Here is a 5,737-nt window from a genome sequence, read left to right as displayed (position 1 = left end):
TTTAAAGTCAAGTTGTAACACAAGAACCACAGTGAGCTTGTACAACACTGTAACACTTAATGTGACATCTGGTAGAGTGTCTGGCCAAGTGAGCAATGACCTATAGCAGGCTCCTTACTCAGATGCCCACTTAACACACTAAATTCATCAACTAGGTAAGGAAAGGTTTATACCAACACTATACACGTTTTATGGGTTTTTGTTTTTTTATTAAAAACAAACTTTTTTAAACTGTGTAACATAAGAATACAAACAAAACACTGACACTCTAGAATTCACAATAGATGATATCTCAATTTTGGTGGGCTAGACACCATGTTATCAGCCGGAGTGATAAAACATTAGCTTATATTCAATATTAGCCTGTGGGAACAAGGTCTTGTATTATTTCACAAAGGGTAGTAACAAGAGCCTGAGAATTTTTTTTTTTTAAAAAAATATTAGCTAATTAGAGTCCTTTTATTAAGCACATAAGAATCAGGATAAACCTTTCCAATAGGTATGACTGGAGTACTGGAAGAGACAGCCTTCGTACGTTTTTTTTTTTTTGTATCAGCTTTTTTGCCACATCTAGCACCCAGTTTTATATAATGGTTCAATCTAGTGAACAATGAAACAATTTGCACTCCATACAGAATGAGGAGAAGGTTCTGTAGGGCTCTTAGCCACAAAAGCACTAAATGCATTGTGGATACACAATGTTAATACACCCCAAATCTGGGGCACTTTGATGTAGTGGCGGTCTACGCAATATATGGCCATATAGTGTCAAGGAAACCCCTATATTCATGCCTTAGATGTATTTTTTTAATGGTATTTGCTTTGTTTGTACTCAATGGTCCAGCAACCCAGGAATCTGAATGTGTATGCCTTTAATGCTTTTTAGGTTGTGCGCTCCCCTAGTTTGTATTTCTTTTTCTGTGTATATTGATAAAACTGCCAGAATCCTGGATAAACAAGTTAGTTTGACATTGATGATATAGATCAGTCTGTATTGTTATGAAATAACTTTTCCATTACTATACATCGCTATTTATCTTGCTGTAAGTGAAAGATAAGCCTCCATTTCTTCTAAACTCACAACATAATTTCAAAACAAACAGAAAACATTCAAATGTTAAACTTGTAATCTAATCGCGCCTTTTCTTCCAGATGGTAAATGTTTTTTTTTGTTTGCCTCTTCTATTGCACATGCATTGGTCAAGAAAAGAACATTTTGCTACCTTTTACCAGTATAATTGCTCTGTAGGTCTTTGTTCACCATACTTAAAGACCAAGTATGACTAACATCAAACACAAAATAAAAAAAAAAAAGTTGTATACTTCAACAGAAATTTCCTTTCAAACGGTTGCACATCATTTTGTGATGTTAGTTTGTGTAGCACAAGGCATGAATCCTTTACAACTGCAGCGATCATTGAATAAAAAAACCTGCTCAAAAAGCTCCGGTCTTCCGTTTATTTTCCTTGTGGGTCTTCCTCTATTATAGCGGGTCAATGAAGATTGCATGATGTACTGCAGCAAATATATCAAGATATATCCTGTCTTATTAGAAGGCATGATCTTTCAAATCCAAATTATATTATTAGATAATCTAGTGAATAGGCACATGCAACAGTCAAAACATTATTGAATAAACCACCATTAGTTTGAATGCATTCTGACTTTTTACCATCGGTTGTGCAAAAGTGTGGGAAGAAGGGCACTGCTTGCGTAGTACAGTTATGGGGAGTTTGAAAGCTGTTCCTAATTTATTCTTGCTTTGTCTCAAGCAGGTATATTTTCTCCAGCTGAAAGCACTGTCCCAAATTAATAGGCAACTGATACTGCACCAGATCTTGACTATGGACTGTTACTGGCATTGAGCTCTTCAGTGATTTACGAGCCGTTTGGTGTTCTTTCTTGTCAGCTGTAGACATATTTACTAAACCCTGCAAGAAAGAATCAGAAGATCATGATGTAAACTATTAATGATGGCATAGTACTTCCCTCCATAAATCACTACCAAGACAATGAGGTTTATTCACTAAAGCAGGAGTTTACAGATTTGTTATAGGTTTGTTAGAAAGGAGTGTCCTCTTTCCAACCTTATTATACATATCATCAATAGACGATGAGGCAAGTCTCACTGCCTTCCAAGCAGTATTTTATATCTGCATTTCTCTACCACTCTTAATTGCCTTCTATATGCATACAGAGATTCTTGCAGCAATAATAAGCTATGAACTCTGTCCACTTATAGAAAAATGAACCCCAATAAATGTTATAAAGGCCCAAATGCACGAAGCAGTAACCTAAAACAGATGCATTACTACTGTTAGCACACATCACAAGAGAAACACAAAATGCATAGTATCCGTGATCCTACCAGCCTAATCTCGTATACAAATAAACTGCATCATACAGACGCAGACTATTTGCATGTGTGCTAACCAGCTTTCCTGAACACTGACAACAGTTTCAGATTCAGACAACCAATCTCATGTCATCCCCAATTTAACCTTCAGATTTTAATCTTCTGACTATTATATTTTCTATATTTACTGCTCACTCACATTGTGTGATCTAATGTATTGCTCTGCAAACACAAGTCGACAAACACTGGTTCCATACTTACTAAGTCTCCAACAGCCATGCTGTGTTCCTGAAGACTGTTACTGCACTGTGAGACAACCTCTTGTCTATTTATCTCTTCAGTCTGTAGGGTGAATAGTGCAGATAACTGAATGAGATTGTCCGCAGTGGTAAATAAAATACATGTAAAAAGCGATGGCATTGTAAATATCAATCCTTTCCACATCTGTGCCACTGGCATTGCATATTGTTACTGAGATTAAATGGCGTATTCACATATTTTTGAGCACTTTGCATGGGGAAAGGGAACATTATAAAAACTTAAAGGGATCTTTCAGCGATTTTATACATTAAGTTCATATGAAGGCTGGATTGTCAATTTAAGGACCATCACAATTTGACTTTATATCCAAAGCTTTTTTTATAATTATATAATATTATATAGCAGTATCTAATACTTAACATAACTCCTGTCATTGTGTAGGAACAGGAGCACGTCTCAATGGCTTACATTGTGTCTTCATTTCAGAACAATCGTCTTTAGTCACTGAGCCAAGGAGACGACTTAAACGTCTCTTTATTAAGCTACATAAGCGAGTTCTACAATTTGTTTTACATGAAGCCCCATGCTAATCTAAATTCTGTACAAGAATATTCAGCCCAGTATCTTGACTTGTGATACGTACCACAGGTGATAACCGAGCATCCCTATTGAACAGAAGAAAAAATGGTGTGTTTTTAGTAACTGGATTAATTGATGTCCTGAACGCAAATAAAACGGGTCCCAGATGTTCGTCCCAATCACTTTGATGATCACAAACTACCCTCCTTATGGAGGATTTCAGGGCCTCACGTGCTTTCTCATTCAGTCCTGTGCACTCCATGCCTTCCGCTTTGGTCACAATCTGCAGGATGTTCCACTTCTTACACAGGTGTTTGGTGACCTGCAGGTATAGAGAAGTACCTGCTGGGTTATACTGCGTCACTTTGCAATGAAATGCTTGAATGCATATATAATTGGGGGTACATCAACAAGTAACTAATGCCTTCTCCCACTGTGGCAAGATTAGAAGAGTAAGGGGCCTAAAGATTAAGATATCAGAAAATAACCAGTTACTCCAACTTGCTATTCAATTTTAAGTTGAAAAAGTTTAAATACATTTCATACCTCTTCACAGAAGTCCCAGCTTTCACTGAAATAGATATTTTTAGCTGCGCCAAATCTATATTGAAGTATAGATAGAAACAATTAAAATCGGAATTATGAAGGTTTCAAAACAACGGCAGAAACACGAAGATGGCAAGAGTTGCAATATTTTATTGGATAAAATCATTGAAATATTTTTTGTTAGCAATCACCTTGCATATTTTTTTATAGACTAATATGGGTTTTCAAGAACAGTTAATGTTCCAGCGAAAACAAAGTGTAGTTTATAGATTATTTCGGAGATTAACTAGAAAAGCAAGATTGATTTAGAGGTAGTTCCGCCACTTCCATTCTCGGCTCACTTATAAGGGTTTCCCCCTCCCGCACAGGCTCATTAAAAATAAAATGTGCACCAATGATTCAACAAAGTAAAACTGCTACATGAATAAATACAAACTAATATCCAAACCTGTAATAGATGGTACTCAATGCCTTGGCAACAGATAAGGCATCATTTCTGGGTAAAGCCACAGCTTCTGTCCACTTTGTAAAGAAGTCAGTTACTGTTATTACATAGGTGTTCTGCTGAGTGGTTGGAGGAAAAGGACCTAAAATAAAAATTGACAGTTTTAACAGTTACTTAAAAAAAAAAACAGACACACAACAAAAACAAGCTATTTCTTTAAAAAGGTCTATGGAAAGGCATATTTGAGATTCAAGAGGATTTAGGCAATCATTATTATTATTATTCTCTTTTATTTATATAGCGCCAACAATTTATGCAGCGCTAGGACTTAAGATGACATACACATAATCAATACCATATATATATATATATATATATATATATATATATATATATATATAACCAAAAGGTTATACATTTAAATGCATTAATTCCATTTAAGTTAATTGCCAAATCATCCAACAATTCATTTCCAATTTTTAAAATAACGTATTTAACTACCTCTGTTATGTATTGTAATTTACTGCCTGTGAGTCCAGGCATTTTTTTTTTTTTTTTTTTTTAACTTTTGGATAAAAACTAAGTGATGGTTAGACTATTTGGGAGAGTTGGAAGTTTGTATTATGTGCACCTTCTGTCAATGTATATGGTGGAACGTCATGATCAACTGAGTTGGCACCTGACGAAAGATCTGATGATCTTGCATGAGTAGTTTTTTTTGGTTCACTCATTTACTTATTCATTAACGGAGCCTTGGTGCCACACAGGAGCAATCTGCGCATAAATCATTACTTCAGATCCTTAGTTAAATCATTCTCAATTAAACCAGGTTTGCTGCTACGCTCCCTTGTATCCTTTGAAGTCAACGGGGACTGAACTTTTTTTGTTTTGGGAATTGTTTTAGGTAGTATATTAAATACTCACCCAGGAGAGAAGTTCCTAAAACCTCCCACGGAGAGTTCACCTTCACGGGTTTGCATTTTCTAGGTAGATTTTTCGGATAATCTATATCCTTACAGGTTTCACACACTCTGATCTGCAGAAAACAGAGATATGTTATCACAGAAAATATGGCTTTATTTCAATCCACAGGCACGTTTTTAGTCCCAAATCCAGCACAGCAAAAAACATATCTTTCTGTTGACAAATAGCTCCTGTTTTCCCATCATAGGCCACGAGTATTATCAGAACAAAATCTGATTTCATACTGACATCTAGTATATTTTTCTGACGCCCCAGCTTAATATTTTTTTTTGCTGTAAAGCTAATGTTCTACTTACATCATTAATCAAACATTCTAGTACGTTAGGCAAATAAAACTCCTGCACCTTCTGGCACATATCACTCCAGCAATTCTTCCTCCCTCGTGGCTTGTGCATCACCTGCTAGTGCAGATCATACCCCAGCGCCACAAACACAAAAGCAGCAGCATTATTGGGAAGGGCTATACGGTGGCTGCACAGACCTCCTCCTTCCATTATTGAGTCAAGAAGGTATTTTCACCTCTTTAGGCACAGCTTGAAATGGCTTCAGTGTGTTTTTTTGCCTTC

Source organism: Spea bombifrons, chromosome 1 (assembly GCF_027358695.1).
Source record: "Spea bombifrons isolate aSpeBom1 chromosome 1, aSpeBom1.2.pri, whole genome shotgun sequence".
NCBI lineage: Eukaryota > Metazoa > Chordata > Amphibia > Anura > Pelobatidae > Spea > Spea bombifrons.
This window is presented reverse-complemented; position numbering follows the sequence as displayed.